The sequence below is a fragment of the Varroa destructor genome, unplaced genomic scaffold, assembly GCF_002443255.2.
Source record: "Varroa destructor unplaced genomic scaffold, Vdes_3.0 BEIS01000004.1, whole genome shotgun sequence".
NCBI classification, from domain to species: Eukaryota; Metazoa; Arthropoda; class Arachnida; order Mesostigmata; family Varroidae; genus Varroa; species Varroa destructor.
In genome coordinates this window covers 8178378-8194741 of record NW_019211457.1, presented here as the reverse complement: position 1 = coordinate 8194741, position 16364 = coordinate 8178378, and positions in this window count along the sequence as shown.

The window sequence follows — 16364 nt, the reverse complement described above, 5'->3', positions numbered from 1 at the left end:
TATAAAGTTATGTCGTGACTGGAAGAAGCTTTTGTGAGCTTCTATTTGACAAACATATTTGACACCACCTAAAGCTGCAATAGTATTATAGCCTTCAAACTACGTACTATAATACTGTTACCGTTATAGTATACCTCGCCTTTTCTGCCTAAACCAATCCGCGTTCTACTTACTTTATCGTCCTTCATCAAAAAATTTTTGATCAGTTAGAATTTTTTTTGGTAACAATCCCAAGCTGAATCTTTTGGTTTACCCAAATCAATATCCATGTTTCATTGAATTTAATAGTTGAAATTACAGATAATGATTTCTCGCTTAGTGACGTGTTAAATCAGTGATAAAAATGCATAGTCGGACCAATAGCTGGTTCAGATAAGGTATTATATCATCGTAATGATTGTCAGCATTGGTCACGTCATCTGTGAAACTTCCTTGCCTCCTATCTAGCGCTTCCTGACAGTTCCATTGCGTCACTGGATATCGTTCTCCACTCCTTGTCACTTTTGCCAGTGTTAGTAAAAGTCTAGATAATTGACTGAAACTTCCAGCAGTCTCAGCTGGAGAAAGCGTCCACAGCAAAATTTCAACGTGTCATGGATGACAGTAACAAAGACGTTTCGGTAAATGAAAACGTTCGGCTACGCTGTGAACAAGAAGGCAAAAATAAATGTGTCCCTTTGAGTGGAACTCTGGCCATTTTCCGGGCTGCTACAGTTTAGTTGTACCTGTCGCTCTGAATTAGGACAGCTGTGAAAAATAGCGGATTTTCGATGTTCGATACCCAACATGAACAAATTTGGTAGATTGTAACGCACGCATTCAGCGTCGTCTGCTAGATAGTGATTTACGATGACTAGTGGCGTATGTTGTTCTATTTCGAGTTCTCAATGAATGAGGGGAGCATGCCTTAGCTAGAACTGCAGTTCTACTCTGCATATTAATTGCACTGTTTTATTACTGAAGATCTGCACGTATTGGATATTACTAAACATTTGCACATCTTGGCTGTCTATGAGTAGCTTTCTTGGCCGACTCTCGGGTACCTGAAGTGTGCCTCGGAAGATAAGACTCTAGAATACCGTTGGATTTCACTAGTACGCAAGCAGCGAGGTGCGCCCATTCGACCCCGTAGTCGCGCAGCCTCCACATGTGGCTCCTTCCCCCTGTGTCTCACCTCTCCTCTAATAACCTATGCTTATATACTATGGAAGAATTCTTGTAGGGATAACCCTGTATTTTCTTGATCACTCTCTAAGTAGATTTATATGTAAATCTAGCTAGAAAGCAAATGAGGTAGATTAAATTTATAATTTTTTATAAATAACTCAAAAAAAAAATTTAATTATAAAGTTGTCGCTTACCAGTACGATATTGTGTTGGAGGAATTGTATTAAAAACTGCATTGAAAGAGCTTCAAGCCAAGTAAAATTCTGAGCAACTGTTTTATTCAGACGAACCATTTAAAAGTGCTCGAAGTGATGATTCGTCTTTAACTGCCACGTACATACACAACGCGGATAATGGCAAGCAGAGCTTTTGCAAAAATCAAAGAGACATACTTCTATCTCATTTATTTATATATATATATATATATAATTGATGAGATTTATGTACTTATAGTAGAAAACTTTCATTCCTAATTAGCAAATAGGCAATAATGTTAAATCATAAAAATTAATCTATCCGTCTGCCCGGAGAAGCTGAATGCTAATTATCCTTTAAAAATTACGCCTTCTTAAAATGGTCCTGACATTAAGCCAGGGACAGACAGGTCAACCTGGCCGTTTTCGGCGCGCTAGGGCTAGGCATACAACAAATGTCAGTAGGTCCTGTGTTAAACATGTCGCTAATATTTTCTCGCCGACACAGCTTTACGTGTTTCTATGAAATTCAATGTTCTTATAGAAAGGGTTAAAGGAATTAAATAGCCGATATGATATATTTCTGAGGGAAATGATATGCCATAAAAAAAAACAAACTATAAAAAGCGGTTTCAATAAGAAGATTTTTATAGAGAACCACAGGCTCTGTAGAGTGATTCTAACGGAATATTTCGCTAAAAATCGTTGCACCATTTTGACGGATTTCAATTTTTATTTTCCAAGTATATCATGTTCACAATGAATCTTCGATAATGACCTAATAAACGGACTCCATTCTTCTTGTCAATGAGTAATTTATACCTCCCGGCCTCTGACTGTTGCAATACTGTCTAATTACTGAAGCACAGTTTAATATTGTTACATTAAATAGATTAGTTCCATGATGTGCTTTAGGTAACACATGGCTATGTAAATACTACAGCCCTCATATTTAACGAAGTAAAACTACTTCCTGAACTCCATGACAGTCCGTCCAGGTAGTGGAAAAGCATCTACAAATCTAGATTTTCGATTGTTTACGCCATATTTGTCAAGAAATTAAACTTAATTGCAATTATCTAGCGCAGCGTAGTAGAATCGCGATGATGACAGTTCTATTACTATCGAAGTTATATTAGACACTCGTGATTATGGCAGAAAGGCAATACCTTTGAATCATCCGCAAGCTGACCAAGAAGAAGAAAAAGTATTTTTCTTTTTTTTTTTTTTTGTATTTGCATAAAAACATACAGCTAAAAAGTAGCAAGTGATTCGTATACCTCACAATAACTATCCGTTCAATATGCATAACAAATGTTCTCGGACAACCAGGTAATTTCTTATGTAAATTTCAAGCTTGTAACGATCCCTTTGCATAAAGTTTCATCTAACTGGCATTTCTGCCATTATACAGTTCGGCTTCATTGATATGGTACTCTTTGAATTCAAGGCACAGGCAAGAACGCTTTGAACGGAAGGTCTGCACTCAAATAGAAAAAAAAATAGCCAAACAATGTAGACAAATCACGTTCAAACGTATGTTTTCCACCAGGCATATTCATTGAAAATTTATGTCAGATTCAATACGGGGAATATATTGAGGCTAGTCTACTTTCCCATGTGCGTCTCTGTGTTAAGCCTACTGCGTGCCCAAATTATTGTAAACCCCAACTGTTTGTACCTTTATCCATTGGGACTGGCTTTTGTGCCGTTTTCGTATTTTTGGTAGTGGCGGTGGCGGCAACGGCGCTTCAGTAGCAAAACCAGTAAACTTCGTGGGTAGGCTTGCTGTTTATTACTCAGCCCATACCCCGTTTGTAATCATAATGATAACTGCACGTGATTCCCAGCAAAGGCAAATATAGACAGTCGTAGGTAAGGCAAAATTCGTCTAGGCACTCTAGCACTTTGCGCAGCGGTGTCAGTACCAGTTATCCCCATTAGAAATATCAGTCCCCACTGGTTCTGCTGCCTCCTGCTGAAGCGGCAGATTATAGAGTAATTTTTCCATGGAAGAAAGAGGAACAACCAGCCAAATTGCATTGTGGCACGCGCAGCATATACCATTTCTGTGTTTAGAGCTACCTCTGTACGTACAGCATGTAGCTGGAAGTATAACGAAAAAAGGATTAAAGTCTCCATAAAAAAAAAACAGGTAGAAATGTAGGCCGAGTAACGGCGAAACACCGCGAAGCTGATCCGCTCCAGAATAACTATACTCGTTTATCAAGCCAAGCTTTTTAGCTCTTCGAGGAAAGATCTGTGTCATAGGTGCTAATTGTTAAGAGGGGAACAAACGAGAAAACTTAATACTCTGTATATAGTACGTTGACAATTTAATAATCAACGATGATAAATGTTCTCTTTACGCAAATTGTAGCTAGATTTTGGGCAATTTTTTAGCAGACAAATGTAAAACTATTTGGTCGATTTGACGGTACTCGCTGTGGCAAAGAAGAAACTATTGTGTAATTATTAGATAAATATATCGTATTTACTTAGAAAAAAATTAGATTTATATTCGATCAATATCGTCATGAATTGCATATATAAGGATAAATACTTTAGCTTAATAACCAGCACATTTCTCACGATATAGGAAATGGATTTTGATCAATTTTACACTAAGCTGAATCACGATCCACAGTGACACAGGGGTTCATTCACAAACGCAGATGATATTGGTTACCTTCTCACGAGTTTCTCTTCAATTAGCGGCAATGAGAAATTAGGTACAGCGCAGTACGGCGAAAATGTTTATATACGCACGCCCATAGGTTCGAAAGGCCATCTTTTATCCTACGTAATGGCCTTTACTTCTGATCTGAAGCCAACCATAGTTTTCAATAGCTAACGCTTTTTGCAGATACTTTTTTCCGTCTATATCTTTATTTCATGTACCATATACGTCAGTAAAATTCGCAGCTGAGCAAACTTCGACGCGGAATATTCGGATTTCGTCGAGCGTCTTACTACCCTCATCACTCAGAGAGTACTTTCGTTTCCAATTAGGAAATAGGCAATAATGTAAAAAACTAATCTGGCCATCTGCTCGGGGAAGCTTAATGGTAATTATTCTATAAAAATTACGCCTTCTTAAAATTGTCCTGACATTAAACCAGTCACGACAAGTCGATTTGGTCGTGTTCGGCACGCTAGTAATAGACGTATAACAAATGTCAGCGGGTTCTACGTTAAACGTGTCGCTACACTATAACGAGCTAGACTCAATATGAAATTCAACGAACTTTCTCTTCTCAGTGACTGATTTATGTCTCGCGTCGAATGCTGCGACACTGTCTAATATAACTGCTTCTATCACGCCACAGTTTAATATTACTACTTCGAATAGACGGATTTCATTAAGTGTTCTGGCGTCCATCCAGTAAGCGCTAGCTAACCATACCAACAGAAAGCGGACCTGCCCTTCTAGGGCATTTGATTCCGGATCCTGATACTTCACTGCGTCCTGTATTCATCATCGCGAGCCGTGTCCTTTTGAAAAATTCTCTCTTAGCGTCTACCCTATTTGTTTTTCTCGAAAAGTGGGACGTGCACAGACATCGGTCCCCCAAAAAGCGTCTAAGCGGAAAATGCTCCGCTGATATAGCAGCAATAGAGGCGCCAAAGACCTGCGCGGACAATAACAACAAAGTCGACAATAGCGATAAGAACAACAGAAACATAGCACAAAATACAGACAGAGTTTTACCGAAGGCTCCGTTTCGTATGTGTACTCTGCTAGCTTCGTCTGCTAATATATGTCCTGGCTGCCACCTTCGTCCTTCCTCCTCTGTCCTTTTCGTGCTCTTCATACTGAACGCCCTTCTGAATGCACGCATCTGCGAGATAAGGATCAAAGCTCACGTGCAATGCTCACCATGAGGTGCTCATATTCACGGAGCCACTTGTCGCGAAATGCGGGAATAGCTGGCGAAACGAAACGGAAATACCCGTTCTCATAGTTGCTGCCCGCTCAATTGAACACCGTGGTAGTGCAGCATGTGAAATCGTTTTTTTAGGTTTAAGGGAAAGTGCTGACTGGTACGAGCTAGCACTTCAAAGTTCATAATCGAATCTATCATAGACTGTGTAGCTTTATACTATAGGCAGCTATAAATAGATTACTTTAGGTGCATCACAGGTGATCGTTTCTAAGCATGCATTTAAATGGCTCTTTTGGAGGGTTTGAAGCAGGGAACCTCAAGGCATGAAAAGTAGAAAAAAAAAATTGGGGTACCGTCGATCATCCCGATGCGACCAGACTACATGGGTAGGAACAGTATGTACTGTGTTTGAATATGTCGAAAGCTACTTAGCAAATATATATAGCCGATCAGTGTGTATTGATCCATCAAAATTTTTCGGAATGGACGCCAAATTTCCACAAGTTGTCTCTAAACAAAAGTCAATCTAAGTAGCTCGTCTGCGCAAGTGGTAATAGGTCCTTGCAGGTTTCTGATGTTGTTTTCCCTGTCTGTGCCTGCTCTGTTGAGTCCTACTGCTTTAATTGGCCAACCCGTCATGTCTTCGGATGGCATCGTATTACGCTCTGATAAAAGCTTTTTAATTATGTCCGCAGCGATGCAGGCTGGTTCTCACATAGACTTTACGTGTGAGATTAAATTTATTAGGGCGTGTTGTTCAACGATATCCATTGTGAAATGCGAGTTTAAAGCCATCTGAGCGCTATTTTGAGCTGCATGTTTACGATACTGCTTAGATAAAATAAATGAAGGACAAATTTCGCGACTGTTATCGGGCTGTGGTGAAAATACACTGTGTTAAACTGTAGCATCCTCCCACGTTCATGGTTGCGTTCGAAACTTTTCTTATTGTTCATAGTTAGGCCTAGCAAATAATCGTTCCCACCCTTGTACGCTGCAGCATCCATGTTCATTGGATTTCTATATCATGCATAGTATGCATGTGAGACAAACAATTGTGACGCATCGCGTTTAATAATAGCGAGAAACGGGAGATATACACAGTAATGGTTGAGTACAACATTGTCAATGTCAGCAACAAATGATAAAAATCACAATAACTAACTTGATTATACTTGAGTTATTCGCGTCTAATAGCAAGTTACGAAGATCCGAACCTAACTAATCAACCACAGATCAGGTAGAGAGTCGAAGCATCACCTTAGACTGTTACAGGCGAATTCGATAGATTTCAGAATTGAATATTTTTTAATTACGCGCCACCAGCAGACGAAATTCGGTCTGTAAATATCTCAGTTGTCTAATATGAATTCAAAATCAAAAATATACTTTAGTCTCGGAAATCAACACTCAGTGGTGTGTCCCTCCTAAAGCTACAGTACTGCAGGAAGTCACGGAAGACTAACAAAGACATTGGACAAGAAGGCTTCAAGCGAAAGCGCAGTATGTGAATGGTGCAAACGTTCCAAGAACGGAGACTAGAGCGTTAGAGACCGGTGAGGAAATGACTAGATGTGTAAACCCAAAGGACAAGAACATATTACCACGATTGAAACCAGTTTTCATGAGAACGTAGTTTAAATTTTTGGGGCTCTATCAGCCAAAAATGGTGTTTCATATGTAACACGTTAGAGAATTATCATTTGAATACAGAGTTGACTTCAGGCCAGTTCAAAATGCATCTGGTGTATTTGGCGGGACTTCAATCGCGGAAAAACCCGCTTAGAGTAAATGGTCGCTATAAATGGGGCATGGTCCAGTCTCTACTTATAGCTAAAGAACGACCAGGTGGAAAAATGGCGTAGTAATCGAGCTCGGTGGCGGTATCGAATAAGTTCGCTTGTAACATAATGGTAATACATACGGTGGACATCAGGAACATTCGCTACTAAGAATACTAGCTGAAAATGAAGCAATGAATACAGCGTTCTATATTGATTTTTTTTTTAAAAGGTTCATTGATTTGTGGCAATTGGAATCACGCAATCTAGTCACCTAGCCATCTAGCCAGACCCCATCGCTCAATTGCCTTCTTCACATTCAATGCCCACATTCAAGGAGCATTCAATGCCCTAAACGACAACTGGTGGACAGACATATCCCGCTATTAATGGCGTAATGATAAAGTGAACAAAACAATGGTCCCTGTCTTCACTACAATATAAGATCCGAAACAAATCTGATAATGTTACAGGCAAACATGTCATATATTTACGTCTAATTGCCATTAGAAACGTGTGTGTATTCTCGGATTTCTTGGCTAAAAGGACGCTTGGCCCACCTTCGTGCAGGTAGACGAACACATTTTAAAAGCAATCGGCAACTGTCTACTGGACTTGACATGGGAGCTTGCAAAATCGTCAGTTCAGAGGCGTATCCTATGTATATTCATGTAGTCGAAATCTTCTTATAAATGTCATTTAGGATCAATTTAAAAAAAGAACAACTGGGCCTTACTTGTCAACCCTAATAGTGTCAATGCGTTTTGAGAATCATAGCATGTCACGTTGCGTAACCGGAGAAACTATGGATCTATCAGACGATTTAGGCATCTGCCTTTTATCAGATTTATAGATCATGTATCAAGATTTGGTTCTGATATTCAGAGTTTATAGCCGCACTGAGACACATCCTGGAGTATATGAAAGTATAAAGGTGGCACGAGTTAAGGGAGTGGTACTGCTGCAACTATATTCGTCTATTCCTGACTAGTTACTGCAGTGTAGTGACGTTTAATGGGTGAGACGTTACAGCAATTCCATGTGAATCGTCTTTAAGGTAAAATTATACCATATGCCCTCCACCGGTCTACATGGCCATCGGAGCCAAACTTGCGCGCGTATTCTCTTATTGTCATTTTTTTTTACGTTTGGCTCTTCAATTTTTTCAAAATTTCCGAAATCACCCACTTGAATAGTAGCATCAAAAGCTTAGAATAGCTTAACTTTAATCAATTAGGACCAACAATTGATGTATATAAGTTTTCGTGGTAGAAGAACCTGGCTGTTCTTTGTTTCCGGGATAGAACATAAACGTTCCGTTAGTCAATCATTAGCAGGGAGATCAAATATACTTCGGCGATCGTTCGTATTAATATGGTAAGCGAATTTTAAGCAGAATGTCAGATCGCTTCATACTTCCATTAAGATGTATACATATTTGTCTGTGAGAAAATTCTGCGTGGGTTTTAAACAGACTGTTTAGTACGAGTTGACACGATATCTATGTCACGCACTAAACTAATCAAAGGCTCTGATGTCGAGCATAGTATAATGCCAGCTACCCATCGGTCTGGCTCACGGACGCTTCTACCCATGCTGAAAATTTTAGACACATTTTAGAGTCTTAGTTCAATCAGGTTTTGAACACTGAATAATATTTACCGACGGGTACCGGACCGTGAAGAAGCTTATTCTTATAAATCTTAGCTGCTCTCGACTGAATCTTCCCGTATGAATGGCCCTAACATCATGTATCACCGATATAACTATTTTCGACGCTTTCGTTAGTAAGTAATCCAAAAGCAGATGAATGGGGCAGACAATATTCTATTATACTTTATGGTGAGTTATAACAATAATACCGATTGCTATCATTGGCCACCCTTCACTCACGAACTGGCCTGATGGATCATACGAGGCTCAATCAATGCGGCACAATGCAGGTGGGGGCACTGTTTAGCCGTGTCGCCAAAAGACGCGATTTCTGATAGCAGTGGGCGAATCAGACCGAGCTAAACTGGCGGATGCCTTTCGTGTGGTTCTGCTATCGTATTGCAAATTAAATCGTGTGCCATCGTAATCGCTCGTAATGGTGAATATTTGAATCGGGCATCATCCTCAAATTGGTGCTTTGCGAGGACCAAATCAGCTAATAATCGCTACAAATCTACGTATAGAGTGAGCGTTCTTGCTAAATCCGACACGAGTTAGGTTGGCTAGGTCGTATCCTCTGAGTTTGGTGTTTGCTTATATCTGAAATCGTATAAAAAAGCCTATTCTAAGTTTGGCAATAGAGAGAATCGAGCGATAGATGTTTTTCAACTTCTGTTCGAAAATAAATTCGGAAGGAATACTTTGTTATGGACAAAAAAAATATTTAATTTGCTTACTATTATGGAACGTATTGCTTTTGAATGCTTGCAAAAGAAGGAATTATCTAGTCGTATGCAATGGAAAAACATCCTCAGTGTTGATCACTACGTCATTTTGGTTGACGCGCAGTGTAAAACCGTACGTAAGTTTATGAACACAACGAAGTATTCCCCCATTACAATATCTACATAGCATTTCTTAATCGAAGCTCCGACAGCTTGCGGAAAATGGTGTGTTTCAAGGCCGCTCCAGCATGGCACCACAGTTTCCTCTGACAGTGATCGACCAATCACGAGGAAGTGATTGTAGGGTTTAATTGATTCATGGTCCTTCATTTTGAGGTAATGCGTCGAATCTTTTACTCAGTTTGCTCAGGAACACCATAAATGCCAAGCTACCACTAATGAGGAATGCTAAATGCGGGTCGCTTGAAGAACGCCTCCCTTCTATCTGGCTCGTGAATTTTTTTTTCCAAATATGTGCTAACATTAGCGATGACAGCACCCTCTGGGTGGGTGTTACATTCGTTCTTCAAATTTCTTTCTACGTTTTTCACTGCTCTGAGTGAATAGCTTTGATTATGTCTCATTGAATAAACGACTGGGTGGCAAACTTGAATATATCGATATGATATACCTACACAAGTGCGAACTTCATTCGCTCAAAGTAAGCTTATTTAGTGCGCAGTTATTATAGATGCTCCTTTATTAAATTTAACTGCTGACCACTCAGCCTTGCCATGCGTTAATTAATGACCTTCTTTTTATCATTTCCTGGTGATTTAGTTCAAACACGCTAGTCAAATATGACTCTATAGTTGTAAACCGCGCTCAAATCGGTTACGAACTTCCCTTAGTATACAATCGCTTTATTTACTAGGGCACAGTTTCATTGATTTCATAGATTTGAATCCGTTCCCGCTTTGCTACGGCCGAAGGAGTCTATTTTTTTATCGAAGCTCCTCCGTAAACAATAGCACTGGTTCAAAAAACCCTCTACAAATATACTACCTTCGACCGAATGTTCCTTTCCATCGTTCGATTGAAGATCAGTTTCTAATATTTGAATTTAAATGAAGAACAATATAGCTTTATCGGCGACTTCAAAATTCTTAGTTTTTCATAAACGGTGAATAAAGAGCTTTTATCTGTTTGTGATTAATCCCTCCCCCCCCCCCCCCCATTTGAACATTCATGTATCATTCCCCCCATTAGCGTTCCCTGTAACATTGCTGTTCGGGCGTGGCAAACACTGTTCGAGAGAATAGATGGCCCCCATATTTATTTTAGTTTTCCTCGTAAAGGCGGACGTATATACATCTGTGTAGAGAATTTACTTGTCATTAGTATGATGTTATCTATAGGGGATAGGGAAACGCACAAGCATGCAGGACGCAAAAGCGTCGATGTATCAAAGACCCAAACATCCAACCAACAGGCTACGTCTAGCGAAATCATCCACAACGAAGGTGGCCATAGATTCAATATATTCCTTCGACGTGTGTTCAGCCAAATGGTGATATTCCGCCCCGCAGACGAAAGAGCAAGGAGACGCGACCGGTAAAGCGCGAAGGACGTATAGGATTCGTGCAATGTGTGGACCAGCTCAATAATACGTAAAATGTGTTTACATTACGATCGGTTACACCACCCCCAGACGCCTCCAGATGAGTCGTCTTCCTATGGCATGAGATCGACGGTGCGAGTCATTCAACTCGACTTAGTTCGTTCCGCCACGTTTTTTTCTCACCGTTTGATTGTTGAATAGCGAAAGGGATTAATGTATCTTTCACATGAGGCCTAATAGCCAAGCGTGCTGCGGCAAGATATTTATTTATATATATACGACGAGTACTCGATCCTGAAACGTTTGGACTGCGGCTAGTTCGACCTGGGCTGACGTTGAAATGACCACACAGCATAATGTTGCTTTTTTGCTATTTACATATACGTCTAGTTGTAAATTGGAGTTGGTTATTAATCGTTAATTTGTTTTACATTAGATCGATGATGGCATGATTGGATGTTTACTAAGCATGTCTTGTCGTACCGATTTCTAGCAGCTATCTGTAAGGCTTTTATTTTGGCCAACGCTTTTTCTATGTAGTTTATATATTTCTATTTATGATTCATTTGTATTTTTCAGTTCCATTGCTAGGCAACAGGCGCATGCTATATATATGCTGATGGTATAGCCTCAGCTCATACGTTTCGGTTTTAAACTTAGTCAAAAATCGACGATATATGTATTTATTATCGGTATCCGTGTTTGGTTTTGCGGTTTCATATCCATGCTAACAACGAAAAGACACCCACGAAGACTAACCCGCTATAACATCTATAAACATAACCACACTCACGGCCCAGACCTACCTAAGTTCGTTTACATCCCATTTGATTTTGGCAAACGCTCAAAAACGGGCGCTGATGCATGGAACGTGGCAGTTATTTATTATTTTTACACATAAATCTTGTTTCTGTTTCATCCACACGACGATACGAAGACATTACAACGCCATGTGATTGCTATGTGGTTGAAACCACATGCTCGTATTCGCGTGCGTTTGATTACTCTCCTCTCACATACACAGTCACACCCTTTCTGCTTCTAGGGGGAATAACATTGTTATATCGTACTTTCCTTAGCAATGATGTCCGATCTTTGTCTTTCTATTACTTCATAGGTGAGTACAACGACGTACCATCACTGCAGTTGTTGAAGCGCACTAATCTGCTCACATGGCTGAGCCTTATTACGGCGTCTCCCCAACGTGCCCTGCTCCTCAAGGAAATTTCCCTGGTACCTCCCCACGCGGCAGCAGACAGAGACGAATGCCGTGGGGGCTGCTACAGGCATTAAAGGATATCGACCATATCTAATTTTTAATTCCATTTGTTGTTGACTGGTATTTCAACCCCTTCGTCATGGGTTCTTCCGAGAGTACAGAAGAACCTGCGCTGAAATCGATCGTCATTATGCGATGAAATGTAGAGAGCACGTGGCCGTAGAAACGTTGGTGTTGGCGTCCTACAGGAGGGGCAAATTCATTAAAGGGATTTATGGCAATTGAAGAGATCCTTTCCTGTAAAGAGACTGAGCTCAGCCCGGATCCCCGTACGCTGAAATAATCTTTATGGACTGGTCCTATCAGAAAGGTTCACGCTGCGAAATGCGTCGATGGATTTAGCAGACTAGACAACGTTTAAGAGAAGGTATGGTCTCGGAGTGTCCATCTCGCCTAACATCATAGCTACTTAGACCGTTGGCGTGCAGCTCAGGGGTTTGTCAATAGCCGAACAAAGGATGGACACAGCTTATCATAATACGGATAAGTCTCCCCAGGAAATGCTGAGCCGAACCTGTTAACAGATTTATATCTCCGTAATTCCTCCAGTGGCGCTACAATATCAGATTGTGTTCTTACAGTGCAAGCTTATGGAATCGTTTTAGATGGGTCGTTTGCAATTAGATCGCGTAATAATAGTAACCATAATCAGAAAAATTTTGTTTTTTTCTTATCACCTTAGACGTTGTAAGGGCGTTGGCAAAGGATTATCGCATTGAAATGTATCGTATTAGGAAATAACTGTACGATACTAACCTCTTTCTAGACTTGAGATTTCTGCTAGCGAAGTACACGTTTTTACCCTGTAGGATCTTAGTTATAAACAACAAATTGAATTTTGAGTTTTCTTCCCTTCACCTTTGATTTGTATAGTGTGTAGAGGAAAATATGTTCTCAAGTGCACCAAATAACAACAATACTATTCTACCTTGCAATAGCATATAGTTGGGTTACGATATTATCCATATGTGTGCATTAGTATAACCAGAGAATAATGAAGATGCACTGTCTCATCTAAGCGGTAGCTCATAGTAAGCTTTTTTTTTTTTTTTAACATTGCTTGGTCTACCAGGAAACCAATAGATGCAGCATTATTCCAATTACTTGTTACGATTTACCATTACCTGTTATGTTCATCTCATTATTATTATTTACATAATATTAAAAACCACGTAAAATTCTGTATTTTACGTGGCTACACGAAGCGAAGTACAAAGCGTACTTTACGTAGTATCTTCTAAGATGAACTTGGAGCAGCTCTTTAGGAAAGCTGAGCATAATGGTTAAGTTTTCCGTACCGCGCATGAATTAACGGTATCTCCGATGATCAGGTATGACAACAACAGCGCTTGACAACAGAAAGCCCCCTCTTCCATTTATAAGGTCTGATTTGGATAAGTAAATTGGCTAGTTGTCATGATGGCAAGTAAACGGGTTTAGGCGAAAGGCATCTAGAGACGTCAGAATCTGCTTACAAGGCGAGACCGATAAAAGTGGTTGGATATTTTTGTCAACATTTCTCAGAATACTTATCTGTGAATTAGCAGAATAGCGTGATTTTAAGTGTTATTAATAAATAGATTAGGCCAAGTTGTCCTTGTCGAAGGATTACTACTAAAGGTCGGGTTTTATGGCCCTCGTGTTTTTTTTTTAATTTTGCGAAATAAAAACGTGTTTTTTTTAGGAAAATTAAGAAACAATTTATCGTAGATCATGTTTATTTGAAATGGGAAACGTTTCTTCACTGCTTTTGTCACAGCCGTTGTAATTAGATTCCGCCTGCGATTCCCTATAGCAGCGGCAGCAAGCATCAGCAATCATTGAAAGGCCGTCTGTATTTTAGCCCTGAAGACTCTCCTCGACTTGACAATCTTCTTTCTGCTACAATTATTGATTAGTAGCTATATAAACTGACAGCAAAGTATAGCCTATATATGTAACTCACTGATATATTCTTTAAAGTCCATTCTAAGCGGGTATTCCTTGCTGAAGCCGCTGCAAACTTGTCTTTCTATAAGCAGTGTTAAGCCTTTTTTGGTGGGGTGAGAACGCTTTTTTGTTCCTGAGTTTAATCGGTTCTTGTGCTTTGGCTGGTTTCTTCCGCTCCTGCCTTAATTCAAATAAATCAGATAGTCAACATTTCCGTAAAAAGATTATTTCAACTGGTTGGCACCTTCCCGCAGTAGTGAATTCAGTCGGGCCTGCTAGAGGCTATAGGATCGGTCGTTTCAAACAAAAAGAATAGATGTACAAATTCAATTATCGAGTATTTTTTTTCCTTTTTTTTTTTTTTTATAGCTGAGACCAGTTGCATTTGATAGATTTATATAAGTGTCAACTAAGCAAAGGCTATTATCAATACAGCTGCGGCAAAGAGCTTAATACTTTCATCTAATTTAAATTTCAGTTCTATAATATTTTTCATAGAAACGTTTGAGAGCTGAATAGTAACCTTATCGTGCCATTATACCTACCAGTCTTAGACAAATGATTGTGTTTTCATTTTCTCATCGTCATCTGTTGCAGCCACTGACATATAAAAGTTATCAAGCAGACGGTGCCATATTTGATTCGCTAGGCGGGCTAATTTAAAATATGAAATGAAAATAATTTAACTAGCTAGTGTAATGAATGCGAAATATGTTCAACAATTGCCATTTCCACGATTTCATAGTTTGGATCCGCATTTTCTGTCGCCATCGGTCGCTTAACTGCGAGCCCCATTCAGCCGATCGAGGATTTTGGCCATCGTCGAGATGAGTTATGTCGCAATGGCTACCGATCATCGTTCACAACTAGCGTGAGTCGTGATTCGATAATATCCGTGCTAGAAAAAGTATGGACAAATAGAACTGGGCTTGATTTCGCTAGATTACATATCGTGTAGCAGCCTTCACGTTGTAGTTCTACAGCAGAATACCTTCAACATGTCAAGTAGACATCAATAATAAATAGCCTAGGTTTATTTGTTTTGTTGAATTTTTTATTGCACTGTAAGGCCTCTCAGGTCCAAGGCCGCGCGCGCGCTTCCGCAATGGAACACAAACGTGTGGCTTATCAAACCGCAATTTACCCGACACAGTTTTTACCTACAGCAGACAGAGACGCACTTGTGTACCAGCTTCCAGTTCACACGGTTTTACAACTGGTATTTTTGCTAGACAAAAATTTACTATTATGACTTATTGACTTTTGCAATCCATACCGTATAAATCGGAGAATTACATCGGATCGCGAACTTACAGCTTTTAATGTAGTCGTTATTCAAAGAAACAAAACTTCATCGCAAACAGGAGCCCTCAAGAGGACCTCGAGTGCTTACTTCACTTCTGCGCAAACAACTTTGTACTCAGCCTTTCGCTAGCCTAAACGAACGATTTTGTAGTAGATGTTGAGTGAAAGCCCCTGTTCGCGTAACATACCACTATGAAAGTGTAATCATCGTGCAGGCCAAACCTCAAGGGAACCTGTTATCCATATGTTCACGCAGATGTATTATAGGTGAATACATGAACGCAAATGATCGCGGCGAGTCCGCCCTCGCTATGCCATATTGTCCCTTTTCTAGTCTAGCCTCTTTCTAAGCTGGATTCTACTCTCGCAAACATTCGGATCTGGAGGGGGTTCGTAAGCTAAATACGGCATGGAGTATGTACGCCCAAGTTCAGTTGAGCGTTATGGACTAACTTGATAGGACAACGAAAGGCATTATGAAGCTTATATCACACTGTAATTATTTCTAAATGCGAATATCGGTCCAGATATTAACGACGATGAAGCGCAGTAGAAAAACGTTTGCTCAAAAAGTCAAAGATTCCTCTACTATTAATTACGTACGAAAGATTTGCTACGGCACAGACGGTGTACGCTAAATTTGGCGGCCTTTCGTCTGTGGAAATAGTACGCACTCGTCGTCGGTGGATGCGTACACGTTACAGTTTCTTCCTACTGTATTAGTGATAATTTTACTTAATTAGGTTTTTAGGTCCTTTTGGCCTAAGCAAGAATCCAGTTCGATTAGACATAGAGACGATCATAGGGATGGAGAAACCCTAAATTGTATAATCAAATTAAAAACAACTGTTTAGCATAATATTTTTAACTACTGCATGGCTTA